At 36.1% G+C, this 16,603-nt stretch overlaps 1 protein-coding gene across 2 annotated transcripts in view; it reads left to right on the top strand.

The window, feature by feature from the left end:
- Positions 1 to 16,603, top strand: part of ZFPM2 (zinc finger protein, FOG family member 2) — a 308,180-nt gene that overhangs the window by 78,278 nt on the left and 213,299 nt on the right. The gene's annotated exons all lie outside the window — the stretch shown is intronic.

Consider the following 16,603-nt stretch of genomic DNA (forward strand, 5'->3'; position numbering starts at 1 on the left):
TTTGCAATATGTTTAATTTTTTTAAAAAAATGCTGAATAATGGGTACATATTGCTATTGGCAGACCTGAATGAATTGCCATGTTAGCTGCAGAAATAGTTTCAGAATAATTAAATATAAAGTTACGGGCTTATGAGAAGGTAAATAAATATTTTCATCGAATTTTTACAGTTGTAAAACACCTGTAGGAGCATCTGAAGGTGCTCTGAAAAAGTCTTGAGCCCTAAAGAGAGGGTTATGGATGGAGGATATGTCTGGCTTCTCAGATTGCTTTGCCTGTCTGGTCAGGAGTCTTGTTTGACACTGAAACAGGGCTCTGTGTTCTGTGGTCACACTTCAAGAATGATACTAAAATTTGTAACAGGTTTAGAGAAGAACCACTAGAAAGTTGAAAAGACTGGTATTATGGAAAAGTCTAGGTTCTTTCCCTATTTATTTTACCAAAGAAATATTAAAGTTATATTAAAGGGCAATCTGATTGCAAACTACTTTAAATTCAGAGTGGAAATCTGATAACAATGGGCACCTCTTTCTAGCAAAGTATCAGAAGATTAAATGGATGTTGAAGTTCCACAGTTTCAGACACAAAGAATGGATTTTAGTGCTTAAAATGTCATTATTGAAACATTTTATGAAAAGTCACTTATCTGTCATTAGAAATATTTGCATTCAGGATGAGATACTTTCCTAAAGAACATGATCAAGTTCTGTGGCAAGCACTGGACTTTTAAAACAAGATAGATTTCACTGGAACAGAAATTAGACTGACTGACCACAATAGTTCCTTGTAAGTAAAGTGAAATTAATAAATGAAGATGCTATCCATTGCTTTTATAAATATTGTACTATTTGGGTGCATTTATAATGAATAAGTACAAGCAGGCCTCATATAAGCAATTCCCAATTTTTATTTCTTCAGTAACTGTTTACTAAAACTATGTTAAGAAAGGTAATTTCTTTGTGCTTTTCTCTATTCTGAATTTCTCTATTAGTCTATAGTGGTAAAACAAATAAAGTTGAAGACAGCATGTACCAATTCTGTAATATGGAAGGGAACATTTTTTCCCTGTTGAAACACAGGATACAATCTTCTAGTACTGACTGCCAAAAAGTTTTTACAAATCCAGTGCACCATCCTGTGCACTCCATTTTTTTGAATTTCTTCCTGCAATTCCAGCAAACAATGAGTGCTTCAGCCATTAGTGAAGTTGTATCTGGCTTTTAAGACAGAGAAATGTTGTTAACACTTGAGGAACTAAATATAGGGCATTTCCAAAGGTGAAATTAGTGCCATTCACAAAAATACTGGTTCTGAGGAAGGACTGGCTCTCTTTCTTCTTAATTCACATGCACTATACTAGGTTGTCCTTATTCCTTATTTGAGCTCTCACTTTCATAGTCACAAGGGTGCGTGGCTTTCTTCTAGAATGTGCTGATTTTATCAATTGGATAGCTTGAAAGTCCGTCTCGTAAGTTCTTTTGAATTGTACCTGAATTCTGCTCGGAAAGTTAGAAAGTGTGATTTGTTCACATTAAAAGCAAACAAACAAAAAAAAGCCCAGCCAAAAAAAACCCAAGAAAAACAACAACAAAAAATCAAATAGAAAAAAACCCACCACACAGTGTAAAATAAGACCTAAAACTCCTATTGGCAGTTTGAGGTGATTTTTTCATGTACTGTTTGCCTTCATCTCCACATAAAGGGAAAGTTTTCCATGTGTAAAATTCTGCCTCCAGTAAATCAACAGGACTTCTGCTATTGGCAATGGTAAATCAGAATGAAGTTGCAATTTGTGTTACTCATTTCAGCTGACTCATCATCACTCATACACATGTGTCAGAGAGCTGTTGATTATAGCACATTATAGTTGCTTTTAATTACTCTTACAGATTGGTGTTTTTCCTCTAATGTATCAGAAATTTTAAGAAAAATAGTATACTGGAAATTAAATAGCACTTCAAAATGATGTTACATTGAGCTATGTTACTGTTATTATTCAATAAAAAGATAGAAAAAGGCTTTCATGTGAATTCTGGTGTATTGCTTCAACGAGTTGTAGATCAGAAAATTGTAGTGATCATTGGGCATGCCAGACTCACATTTTTACCTGCTATAAAAGGTAGTTTGAAAAGCTTTTCTGTATAGATTTCCTGTAACCATTCATAAGAATCACTGCAAATATGTATTGATTATTGGGTTTACTCTGCATTATTTAGTAATGCTATAAAAAGTTTGGGTTACAAAGCAAAGCTGTCTAATATAGAGTGGAATGGTTGGTAGCCCACTGCAAGATGGAAATAGACATTAATGATAGTCTTCCCCTCCCCCCTCCCCATTTTACTTCTTTTTCTTTTTTCTTTCTTTTTTTTTTTTTCCCTTTCTTTCTTTTTAAACCAGTCCTAAGAAGGACTTGGAGATTACTGTCCTGATTTTGTTTCCTTTTTGATTGGGGAAATGTGTAGATTTAAGATCTTGGAAATGCTATTTGATGTAAATTAACAAAAATCCATGAAACATAGTTAACCATAGATATAGTCTGACAGTAAGAAGAATATTGTGAAGAAGCAGAGGAAATCATAGAGCGACTGTGTGTTACTCTGACAGTGAATCGGTATTATCTCTGCTATCAGATAATGCAGTTATCATTAATTTTCACATTTGCATTTCAATCTTTGGAAGGAAATGACTCTTGCCGGATGAAGATAAGAGCTCTGTACCACTATAATGAACCATCATTTTATCCCGATGCTTTGTATCCATATGAAAATGAGGCTGGGTGGTGTGGTATGTGAGGAGGGGCTGGGGGGGGTCACAGAAACATTATAACAAAGTGTCAAAAATCACCACAGACTTTTGGAACCCTTAATGAAACAAGAGGCAGTCTAAATAAATCTTCTGTAGTGAAGTGGATATTGGATTAAAAGCAGAGAGCTGGGCTCCCAGGCTCCAGGGGTTGGGAGGGAACCTTGTTGAAGCAGGGAAGGATTTCTGTGCATCTCGATCTGGTTTCCATCAACAATTTGGAACTAGGAGGAGGCCACTTGGACATAGAATAACAAAGATAAGGGTCTAAGAGTCATCAAGTTAATTTTTGCACTGCAGGTGTTGTGTTGACACTTGAGTTCTGTAAAGGGAGGTGCAAATGCTTGTGGACTGCTGTCTTGTGGTTTGGATTATGGTACTGGAGCTGTTTTAAGCAGTTACCAAACCTGTGCATTAAATGCAGAATTTTAAATAATTACCAGTCTTGTATATAGAATCTTCAAGGACTGTAGTCTTCCCAGTTCTTTCATGCGTAGTCTCAATTTGTGTTGCTTACCTGAAACTTGACCTACAGACCTCTGCATCATTCCATTTTAGGTCTGATTGACTAATACCAGTATTACTGAAATATACTTGCACTATATTCAACTTGTTTAACCTTTATGATTTGATTAGTGCTTAGTTAGTCTGTGGCTTACAGACTTCGCAGTATGGAATTTAGATTCACTGCCAAATGTCTTCTAAAAACAGGAACTCTTGAGGTTTGCCATGCTGCCCCATGTTTTGTAACAAAAACTGAGTTTCTTAGATCATGAAATGATTGTAAGAACCGGTATTTGAATATGTGGTGTTTAAAAAGTAATTTTTAGTGTGCAACCTGGCACCATTTATAGGAGCACCAGTATGAGACCAGCTGGGATTGATGAATTAATCTGGTGGCTGCAGCAGCTGCTTCCTCTTGCAGACCCTTCTTTGGGTCTCACCTCTCCTTACATGATGAGAGTCTTTGCTTCATTGTGAGAAGATGCAGGTCTAAGAAGTGGAAGGAAAACTATGCTACTCCTGCGTTAATATATTCAGTAGTGACAGAAGTGGAGTAGTAAGTGTTAAAATGGTCTCTGTCATGATTTTGGTTGAGGCCAGCAGACACTCTTCCCAAGTAGATCCCTAAGTGCAGAGCTGAAGCATTGCAGGGAACATTCTCCAGAGGAAGTTTGTGTGCTGACACCTGATTGAAGGCTAAGGAAGCCTCCCCACACGTAAAGATGGCTGTACTTGGCCTCCATGCCCAGAGCTGTTCTTTGCCACATGTAATGAAGCTTTTATTTACATCTGACATAGTACAGAGGTTGTCTGTTGTTCAAGGCAGTTGATAATCTTGGTATCAATATCATGGTACTCCTTCTCCCTGTATGGGCCTGAAGGGTGAGAATGTGAGAGTGGCTGGGTGAATTCACATGGAAGTAGCAGCCAAACCTTTGCTGTCATCATTCCCGTGAGCAATTTTGACTTTTCTAGGAAAGAGGCTGTTGCATGACCTACACTAAGCATGTGTAATATGGGAGAAATTTCACTTACGGTCACACGTTACAAAGTGAAATTTGCCCTTTAGCCAGAAACAGTGGTCACCAAGTCTTTAAGAGAAAAGTGAGGTGTAAAATAATTACTCTAAGTTCATAAGAATAGGCAGTAATACATTTGAAAACTAAGACATATTTCTTGTTATGATGTCATTTGCTGTGGTGACTTTGTAGCATCGCTTTCGTGATGCAAGGTGCAAATATTGTAGGATTCTGTAAACCTGGAGACATGGATTGTCTCGTTTGGCTTGCAGCCTAAAATATCAAAAACCAGTGGCTTCATCACAGAATGCTGAGTTCTTGTCAAGCGTTCCAACTGTTTTGTCAGTTGGAATGCCATTTCCTTATCTTTATATTATTAACTTAATATTCTATATTATACATATTATATATTGATATTATTAATATATAATTTTTATTACTAGCATATATATATGAATTTAAATTTAATTTAAAAATTAGTTGCTAAAGAATGAGCCCACTTTAGAAGTAACATCTTGTAAATACATTTCACATGTGGAGAACTTAAATTTTATTTAAACAATTAGCCTTTTAGAATATTTTGAAATGCAAAACTTCATTTAATCCAAGTCAAAGTGCTTCAAAAAAGTGAAACTACCTAGAATCTTCTAATCTATTTGTTTTAGGTTTGTTTTTTTTAAATGGCATTCCATTGATTTACTATTTCTAGTTCTTTATTTACCAATTTGTGAAATATTTATTTGACATAGCAAGGTTTTTGATTTTCAGTGTGTTGGATGTAAATTGCTCTTTGGAGACCATGTTGATCTTCAGGTGGGTGAGTTTCTGGGTTAGGGTCATGGTTTAGAAGTGGCAGTCCCTATTTTAGTGCCCCTCCCTCCCCAACCCTCGCTCTTCTCCCCTTCCAGTGGAAGATACAAAAGGCAGAGGTTGAGTAAAAACTCTACTAGTTTTTACAGCAATGAGATCAAAAAATGAGCAATTCCAGTGACAATTCCAATAACAACAGTGTTGTTATTATGTAAGAGAGGGTGTTTTGCATAGAAAATGCTCTTCAATCCTCAAGAAAAAGAACAAAAGGGCTGGCATGCCCTCCATGTACCACCTTCTCTTCCCAACCAAAAACCACGCCCCTCCTTCATGGAAGTGCGGATCCCTTGCTTCCATCCTCCAGGGACGATGTGCATGGTATAGAATAACGACATGGACATGCAAACACGGCTCCAAACTGTGCGAAATTAACCCTGTCCTTGGCCAAAACTAGGACTACTACGTAAGCTTGAAAATGTCCAGTATCTTCCTAAATTTTTTTTGTACTTCTGTACATCCAGCATGAGAACATTGACCTGACTTGTAAAAGTCATTGAAGTTCAAGTGAAAGGTGATGCATATTTGAAATGTATTCTATTTTGATTGGCATTTATGTTTGACGCACAAAAGACTGCTTGTTCTCTGAAAAAAGTTGATAGCTGGGAAAGGCACGTGCAAGGCAAGAATCATCAGATTCACTAGGTACTTCACTTTGGACATGATATGCTATATAGTGGATATTATGTAAAGTACAAATCCCCCTAGGTCACACAGTGAAGGACTCCTAGTCTGTGAAATTCTGCAGGGAATCAATGAACATCTGCATTACAATACATTGTTTCGTGTAGTTTCATGCACCAAGGGACCTGCGGAGGCTGGCAGAAAGCTTTGCACTTTTCAGCTATCTTCACTGTAGTTTGACCATAAAGGCAATATTACACCCTGGTAACTGCAGAGGACTGGGAAACGGTGTCTGGTTTTGGAAGAAGATTGGGTGGGAATCAAAAGGGACATCTAATCAGTCCATAAGTATTTTGTTCTTTGTTTTTCCTGTTAACTCAGTTAAGATTATTGCATTCAGAATACTGTGTGACAACTGGCTCAAACAATTAATGAATGGATGTGTTAGCATATTGAATCATACGTGCAGCACAGCATTATTTAATGCACTTAAGGTGTAGTCCAGTAGTTGGATACAAATACCTAATGAGAGATGCTGATGACTTTATTTCTTAAAGTAGCAGGTTTCAATGATGAATTCTGTGTTCAGCAGTTCATTGAAGAAAATATTTTAATTTTCAAAGCACTGTGTCCTTAACCTTCAAAAGCCACTTTATTTACTCTCTCTTAAGACATCATAAGATAAAAGTTGGAATAACATAAATGAAAGAACAAGAAAATTATCACGAGGAACAACTATACCTCCTTTCAAAAGAACTAACTTTTGCTGAGAGTAAAAAGTTTAATGTGACGTGTGATACTGTAGTTACTCTCAAAATTGCTCAGTTCAGGATGGTTCAGAGAGAGAAAAGGAAACTGGATATTGTGGTCATGGAACTAAGGGAAAAAGTCCTTTCTCAGTTTCACCTTGGTTTTCTGTGTTTAGCTCAGTGGGACCAGCTTACCATTGGGTTTAAACTTTTGGGATTAGGTTTAATTGTCACATTTCATTTTTAGGGTGCTTTACCATTGCATTATCAATAGGAGGATATGAAATGAGTAGTAGATCTTATTTTCTCTCCTTGATTTAGGCTTCAGACAAGGATATGTGCTAATGATCTTTGTAAAGTGCATTAGTGGTCATCATGCAGAAATGCTGCAGTAAACTCCTTTATGCTGTCACTCAACACTTATTCATCAACATGGCAAAAGTAAGAATGGCTGTCTTAAGAACTTCAAAACTCTGATCTTAGTGCAGAATGTGTAGTCCTTTAAGCATGTTCTAATGGAATCTGAGAAATCCCAGAATCAAATATTCAGAAGTGTGGTCTAGGGTAAAAGCTAGCAAGATATTTGGGTAGGCAGAGGTAATAATGATTAAAGCCTGTGTTTGGAAAGCTGTAACTCTTAGTTTTTCCTGCAGTCAGCTGATTACCTTAGACGTTCTAAAATTGCTGTGTAGAGGACATTTGGTTCCTATGCCCCTTTTCCCCTGACAAAGATTTCGGAGTGTTCTGAATCTGCTCTTTGATTATCATGGTTAATTCCAAAAACTATTTTTAATCTATAGCATATTGAATCATATTCATGGGGATGATGCTTGCTTATGCCTGTTTGGTAGTGTGGGCAGCCAGTCCAGTGTATACATTGCATCTCTTATGATATGTTCCAAAAAAAGTCAATCAAATTGTGCTGTCATGTCTTATTCTTTCTCTTTGCTTCCCTTTGTGTCTCAGGACTTTTAAGCAATGTATTCAAGGTGAAAACCTTGAACAGCCGACTTCATAACTTGCTTTTAGGGATTATTATAGAAAAACTTCACATTATTTTATGTAACTTTGTTTTAAGTAAATATTGCAGGATTACATATTACCTTATTTTTTTTACAAAACAACATTGTCTGATACATTTCAAAGATTGGGGATAAAGCTGTAAAAATCATGTTTTACTGAGAGAAAATACTTGGGGTGGGCTTCTTCAAGTCTTTGCTGCTTTAGTTTTATGGCAGTAAAAATGCATTGATTTATAAGATGCTTCATCAGCATAAACCCACAATGATGGACTATTTTGGATAATTTAGGAAAATAATATAATGTATACACTAGGGACATACTGTTCCAGAGTGTGTTGTGTATGTGTTTTGGGCTGGGTGGTTCAGTCCAGGAGACTGAATTTCAAATTACATCATTGTATGAAAAAAACCCTTCATTAAGTTATCTGAACTTTGATACTTACAGTGTGGTGCCAAAATTACTAATCAGTTAATAAATCTTTGGCTTGCATATATAAACAGATACTAGTTCTCATAGAAAAAACAAGACTGTCTGGAAAGCACTTGTGATACACATCCAGTCAGGATTTTCTTAAGTTGACCACAGTCCAATTTTCAGGGCTTGTGTAATGCAACATATAATTAATTTGTTGCTATCTGATAAAGTATGTATAATACAAAACTTTATTTACATAATGATTTTGCTATAGTAATTTGTACTGTATTACTGTTATTGACTTATTCTCAGGAAAAAAACCCATTTTCCCCAATTACAGAACTGCTCTGCATTTGATACTGTTTTTTATTGGATATCAACTTTTTATGGAACTTTTCTTTAGGAGGTGCTCTCTAAATATGTGACTATTTCTATCAGCCAAAAAAGAAAAAAAACCTGCAATGAAACAAGAGATATTTTGGTGTGTTGCATTTTGATAAGAGCTATCATTTAGTTTAATTACTATATCCGTAACACTTTAGCCATCAAATTTTGAGCGTCTTCCAAGGAAATTATTTTCTCTCATCTTGTCCTGCTAGTCATTATTTTAATAGTTGCAACTTACTTAGTTGTGTTTTTTTCCTATATCGTCATGCCACAATGTATGAGTCATAGAAGAATGGTGTGATCAGGTAGTTGACAGGGATGTGGGGTTTAAAATGGTATAAATGTGCCAGATGAAATATTCAGGGAACCCTGAAGAAGTGTCCTTGCACAGTGCTATGGTACCTTTAAATATGTTACCTGCAAAGCAATGGGCGGTCAGGAGTGTTGGAGTCTTTTCTACATGATGCACAAAGCAAGCTTCAGGTTTCTTTTATGCTTTTCTGTAGGAATGCATCTGATTACAGAAAAGTCAATCTCCTTGGATTCTGCCTCTTGTCAATATATCCTGCAATGGCATGTGTGTATTGACAACCATGATGTAACAGATAAGTTTCTCAACTGATTCATTGGTCTCACGTTGCTCAGTGCTGTGAATACTGGGAAGCTCAGTCAAGAAATTAAATACTCCAATAGTACCAAGAAACTGATCTTTCCTGTTAAAAAGCCTCTTTCCATCTGCTTGCTTTTTAATTTTTCTCATAAAAGAAACAAAAAATGGCTTGAATTTTTCAGAGCATGTCACAGTAGTTTCACCATTTCTCATTTTCTAGGATCATTGCCCTGTAAAAATGCTGTGTGTTTCCCAAAGCTTGGACATATCATGATACTTATCTAAAGAGAAAAAATGATATATTTTTAAAAGAAAAATGCTGACCTAGTTAGTGAGGCTGAAACCATTCATTAATTAGAAGTCATAATTGCAATTACATGGTAAAATTAATTTATCACGAAAATAATCCTATCAGTTTTCCTTTTTGGAAAAATGGAACCAAATGATTTTAGCAGCCCATATTGCTTAAGGCTGATATTACAATGATACTGGTTTAGAGTGAATAAAGTAATCAAATTCTATTTTCAAGATCTGAAATTTTGAGACTGTGTCATAGATAGTTTATGTATTATATGAGATTCACTTGAGTTGTAATTTTGTAATTACATATAATGTATAAAGCATATATGCACAGATAAATGCGTAAAAGGAATATAGCGTGTTGAAATTTAAAAAGAGTGAATTGAAGATAACACAGCACATAATATATAGAAAAAATCATGTAATATGGCAAGTATGCTACAGAGTGTGAAACTGAGAATACCTTTTCTACTCTTAGGCTATTTAGGCTTCCTTGATATTCAGATGTTAATGTACATTAAATGGAATTTAAGGAGGTCCACCTTGGTAAAACTCGGGCAGCCCTGGCAAGTAGTAGTCCTTGGGGATACTGCTTTATGTATACATTTGCAAAGATGTTTTAAGCCATGAAGTATAGTCCTTTGATGACATCATAACTGTGAAATATGACATTATTTTGCTCACCAGCAGTCAGAGCTTTGCTGCATCTATATTAAGCAATATGTACTCATAAATAAAGAGTACCAAATACTGAAGCTGACTGCTATAACCCAACATGGCCATCTTCAGCTGAAGTACTCATCACTCTGCTGCCCTATGAATATCAGGAGACTACTTTAGAGTATCTTGCTGCCAAATATCACTAGATTTAACATTGTCTTCTCTCCAGAAATGAAGTCAGAAGTGTTGTGGATTCTGTTAGACAGTTATATGTCCAAATTCAGCAACTACTTCTGCTTTCTTAAATTTTAACATGGGGAAAAATTTATTATTTCATGTCAAACTAGTCAATCTTAGTCTTTAAATTTAAGGATCTCCAATATATATTTAGAATTTCTGGTCCTGTTGAAGTAAATAGAAAAGTACACATTGATGGCAGTGCTGTTAATACCTAGTCTGTAATGGCTAGTTAATGTATGAATACATTAATCATTTGCACAAGACTCACAAATATACTCTTCAGGGGAGACAGGCTCAGTCACCAGGGGAGTGTTCATCTGCCTGCACTTTGTTATTAAAGGGGAAGAAGAACAAGTACACTTTTGGGCACCTGAAAATATTTTAGGTCTCCATGAAAAAGACTTCACAGAAGAGTGCAAGAAATCTATTCAGAAATCTATGTCTCCATACTAACCTGGCTTTTGAAGACAGAATCAGTAAGTTTTACTTTATTTTTCTTTATTTTTTTCTCTACAGGTAGTAAGAAAAAAAACCAAAAAACTTTCAGAAAAACACTTCCGGTCTTCTGGGCTCTGATCTTGCAAAATATTTAAAGACTTTTTTTTTTTTAATGTATGAGAGTATTCCATTAAAAAACAGAACTAGCCACATGCATGAAGTTAAGCACAAACATGTTTGTAGGACTGTGGCCTTAGCTCAGAAGCTCCTCCAGGAAGGAGATGCCTTTATCACGGTTCTTTCTACATACTCAGCAAACTGCCCGCCTGCATAAATTAATAAGGATGCAAACCAAAGCAATACTAAAGACCCCTTTCTACTCTGGAAATATAAAAAACCTTAAAGGTGGACTAGATTACTTCAATACAAAGAATTCCAAATACAGTGGACTTCAAATTGTAGCTGCTTCAGTTTCTGTTAAATACAGAATATTGTTTAATGGATTGGCTTGATTTTCTAATTTAATATTTTGAAAGAGTTTTTTATTAAGATACTTAAGATGATTTGTATATGTTTCTTAAAGTAAATAGTTTCTTTTCCTTTGAGAAATAGGACCTAAATCTTGAGGCTGCTGTTCATTTCATAGCCATTTTATTTTCAGTGGGATAGTAAGGTCTGACATAATATGGTGTTTTTTAAAGCGGGAAATTAATTTGGATTCCACACTGTTTTCTTATTTATTTTAAATTTTAAAAATGCTATAATTTTTTGTGGCTCTGATTATATCTGTGTATACAGTCTTGTGGTGTCATAATGCACAAGAGTCCTGAACTTGTTTTATTTTCTGGTGGTATGATTTTACTATAAGTGTGTATATTTTGCTGTAACTGTTTATAGGAATATACCAATCTAAAAATTGAGAGTAGAAGATATTTGAGTGTTGTGCAGGGATAAAAAAGGATTGTGATGCATAATGTCCAAAATGTTCCTAAGGACAAATGTTTACTTAAAGAAAATAGTTGTGGGTTTTCTTTTTTTGTCTTTTACAGTTTTTTTGTTTTGTTTTGTTTTTTGGTGTTTTGTTTTTTAATTAAAAATACCATGAATATGACTAAAGGGTTGTCCTGAAATACCCTGTGCGAAGAAGCAGTAGCTCTTAGTTTCTCCTGCTGAAGATCAGTTGTATGTACTGCCTATAAATTTAATTATTTAGCTAACTCCAAAAAGTATTTTAGAATTATGATTGTTGCTTGATGACTTTTTCAAGCATCAGCTGATAAACTAAAACTTATCTTGGCAGTTCAGGGGAATAAAAGAAAATATATTTTCTAAAGCTCTTATTATCTCAGTGCCAATTCTTAACTGTTGTGCATCGTATTCTATTTTTATCAACTTTTTTCTTCAATTTTTCTTTTACGCAGACACTTCCTACTCTTTAACTTTTTCCTTCCTTATGCAATATTTGTAGTAATAAAACAAGTCCACACATATTATTTTTTGTTAGCCTTATGGCTATGCATTGTGAGGAAGAAGGTATGAGGTTATTTAACTGAATACATTATTACATTTACCTCATATGAGAACAGTAGCACCTCAGCTTCCATGTGCTTCTCTCGTGTGATCCTGGCCCGATGATACTTCCCTGCTGTGTTTGTCGTCCCCACCTCTCTGCCTGCACTTCCCTTCCTTCATCCCTGCAGATGGTCACAGCCCGGGAGCTGTCGAGGTGAAATCCAGCAGGGCTTAGTGGGGCAAAAGTCTTTGCATGTTGGCTGCTTAAAAACAATTAACAAAAACTGTGTGCAGCAAAGAGGCAATTTCTCCAATGTACTCATACATGTGCTGAAGAAATGTCATTTTCCTTTTCAAGCTTTGTTTCCTGAATAAAAAGGAAAGCATTTTGTTGTTCCTGTTCCCTTTTGATAATTCATATTTTCTGATCATCTCCTTTTGCATTCTGTGTCTGATTTTGTTCATGTCCTTAATTTTTACTCTGCTCTGTATTAATTTTCTTTCTGTCATTTATTTCCTTTGATTCTATTAAAGTTCTTTTTCCATGTCTTTCATGCATTATAATTATAAAATATTTTTGTTTTCTAGCACTCCAGTTTTATTTACCTGGCTTTCTAAGTTTAGGTACAATGTTTCCTATAGTATTTATCACGGAGAGTACTGGAGGAATGTACACACTATTGCTGCTCTTGGCTCTGCTGTATTTTCAAATAGCATCTGCTCGTGTTAATTTGATTTTTTTTTTCCTCAACTATGTATATAACACACGCATATGTATCATCAATTCAGACAAAACACCACAAGAGAAAATGAATTTTATGAAATTGGGAGGAAGTTTGCAGCAAACAGTGGATTATATTGGTGTTATATAGCTATCTCATCAAAAGGTAGCAAATGCACAGGACCTTTTGCGCTTTTCAATTTGAAAGAAAATTATTTCATTAGAAAAAAAAGAACCATCACTCTGGATGTTGGAGAATGCCAGAGCCTGATGAAACCAGCTGAAGAGACAAACTGAGTGTACGGATGCAGATTAGCCTTCAGAAGATGAGGGTGTAAAAGGGATTTAATGGTAGGATGGATTATAGAAATCCTTGTAACAATGTTAAATAATTATAGTTCCAGCCGAGATCAAAGCACTGCTGATTGAACCCCCTCAAGCTGTTAACACGGAGTATCTTGAAGGAAAAAAAAAAAGGAGGAAAAAAACCCTCTGAGATTGGTCAGCCTGTGCTGACAGTGTCCTCTGATCTGGGGAAGTTCTGGCTGTGTTGAAGGTACAACTTGTGGGGGAGGGAAAATAGAGAGAAGGATTTATCTGTCCGAGTAGCCCATTTGAGTGGGGGGGCTATTTTCTTTTTTTAAGGGAGGAGGAAGGGGTTATTACAATCAATCCTGCCAGAGTTCACACACTTCCTGAAATTGCAGTAAACTTTACAGTTGGCTTCTTTCCATATTGGAAAAAGGATTAAATTTCTTTAGCAGAACTCTGGTCTGTAACAGAAAATTATTACACTTTTTTTTTTCACCTCCCCCCACACACCTTCCCCCTACTTTTAGACTATGGTTCCTATATACATACCTGCCCAGCAACAACTATTAGTAGTGATAACTGGAAGAATGCCTTTGTAGCAGTGATATTTGGCTGCAGGCAGGGAGTACAGTTGCTATGCGCATTCAACAGCATTAAACATTTATTCTCATTGCCTTGCCTTCCTGGCATTTGTGCCTGGAGGATTATGCTTGTGCCTCTATTAATAAAAAGAGGGAAGTCAAAGTTAAATACTTACAGTTTGGTGGCGTAGTAACGTGGCATTGCCAAAGCTTTTCCTTGTATGTAGCTGTCTCTAAAGTGCATCATGTCTAGTTTGTTGCAAAAGAAAATGTATGACTTTAATGAGGTTGAGATATATTTCCAGTGATGGTGTGTTGTTCTATGTAGAAAACTAGAGGGTACAATATATGAGTAATAAAAAACAAGGGTGGAGATGACTCTGAACTAAATTATGGAATCATAGAATGGTTTGGGTTGGAGGGGGCTTATTTTTTTCTCACTAGATCAGGTTGCTCAAAGTCACATCCAGCCTGGCCTCGAACAGTTCCAGAGGTGAGGCACCCAATATTAGTTTGTTCCCCAGCTCTGTGCTGGGATGGCAGGTGAGTGAGAATGACCATGGCTGAATGGACATAAAGCTGTTGGACATCTCCCTCCCTCCCTCTCTCTCTCTCCCCACCCCCTTCTCTCCCCCTCCTCACTCCCCTAGGACTCTATTTTTGAACAAATATGAGTACTTTGTTTCCTGGGTTCTCCCTGTCTGCTAAATTTCAGTAAGAGTGTGTTAATGAACTGCTCTAGATTTCAGAGAGTAACAATGCATGTCACGACCCCAAACTTGGTCTCAAATCCCTGTGTAGGAAGCTGCAGTGATATTTTCCAAATGTTGTAAGTAAAACCTTGTATCAAAAACCATTGCTTTTTTAAAATTCAAAGATAATTTTGGTGTGTGAACTGTGGTGTGAGACCTGTCTAAGGACTTTTTTAACCTGTTAACCTGCTTCTTGCTTAAATTCTGAGTAGGAGTTTATGTTGAGGGGGCTTTAAATAAATCTGTGTGCCTTGGGTCAGGGATTAAGAATTTTTAATGGCACCATCTTCAAGGAGTTTTATGGCATTTTCTTTAAAAGTGTGAAAGTGTGATGTCTTTGCAGGCATCATGAGGTATCTTTAGATGTCCAAGGTAAAGGTACAGGTTCTGTGTCTATTTTCTGGCCAAGGAAAACATGGAAGTGTGTGTTCCGATGATCTTCTGGGGCATTTTTCCACAATGTAGGGTTTAATCATGTAGAAAATATTGCAGAAAATATTAAACTTTCCTGTTGAAAATGTGATCTAAGGCAAGATAGAAATGATTTTTCAGTAATTGTTGAGAGAACTTGGTCAAGATCTGCAAAGTTGTTTAGTTGTCTAACTATTTGGTGTTTTGTAGTTTGTAAAGTTAAACATATCTGTGGGAGGAGGGCTTAGTTTTTAATCAAACTGTAAATTACACTGCTGGATAGAAACAGATAATTCCAGTTGGTGTGCTTTAAGGTGGTATGCTGGTTCAAAACTACCTGGCATCAATTGAACAGGGGGTTTAAGTGTGAGTTTACCTGGGATTATGGAGTCTTGAAGTCCTGGACAGGAATCTCTCAATTCCATTTTATTAAGGGGTAATTTGAAGGAAGGAGTTGATGCTGTTTGTATGTACAGATGTGTTATTTCTGTGGTATTATTTTGGGTGCAGTGAAAACTGATGTGATACATGCTTTGGAGAAGAAGCACCATGTCAGCCTGTGCTAATGGCTGAACTGTCAGGTTGAGTCTTTTATACTGGAAATAGGAAAGAATAGTTTCCTTTTGAGACCAAACATACTTTTTTTGAATTGGCAGCAAACCTGGTTAAGACTGTGTATATAGTGTGGTTTAATTTTGAGACTGATTATATGCATTGTTTGTAAGAAGAGAGAAAAGGAGGAGTTTCTGAAATAGTACTTTTAAGGACAATAGTTGAAGGCAGGAGGGGAGGATAAAGGAAGCCTTAGCATTGTTTCTTAAGTCGAGGAAGTTTCATGGTCTCTCTTTAGAGAATGTGCAGAATCCTTTCTTTCCTTTTTTTTCCTTTTTCTTTTTTTCATCCCACTGTCTAGGGTTCTGCTGCTGCTATGAAAAATGAATAATAAAATTAGGAATCAATGTGAAATCTGAAGTTCTCCCATCATTAGTTTCCTCTGCATGGAAGAGACATTCTGTATGATTCTTTCTTTCTTGTGTCAGGTTACCAAACAAAGAATTTTAAGCAATTTTTTTCCTCTCCCTCACCATCAGCCTTTCCTATTGCTTTCTAACCCTTCCTGAAATTGCGGAGGAAGAGTTAATAATGGAACTAGCTCTCGTGCGTGTTACATACCTATTCTCACTTCTTCTTCACACTTTAAAACCCTTCACAGAGGATTTTAGAATGGGAAAATGCTAAATCAGCTCTTTCCCTGTCCTTGGCTTCTGAGCTTTTTTTGTCATTGTACTATGGAAAAAAGGATCAGACTCCAAACCTTTAAGCAGTAGCTGCATTTGGAAATAATCTAAAGTAAAGAGATGTCTTTGTGCAATAAGGAACACCATTGTTCCCCATTGTGTTCCAAAATGACAAATTTCCCCTTGACAGTAAATTTGAAATCAGATAACTGAGATTCACTGGATGATTTTTATCTGCAGAGTCCATGTAAATTTGTTGTATGCAGTGTGTTGTGCATAGTGTATGTAGCTTGGTGCAGCTCAGGGTTATATCCAGCTGCATGTGGATAATTGAAAGATCTGGCATTTAATGTTACCTGAGGGGAAAAATGCCTGATTAGTCTTAAAAATTTCCTGGTTATTTCCAATTGACATTATTATTTTAAAGCTAAATTGTTCT

Source organism: Catharus ustulatus, chromosome 1 (assembly GCF_009819885.2).
Source record: "Catharus ustulatus isolate bCatUst1 chromosome 1, bCatUst1.pri.v2, whole genome shotgun sequence".
Lineage (NCBI taxonomy): Eukaryota > Metazoa > Chordata > Aves > Passeriformes > Turdidae > Catharus > Catharus ustulatus.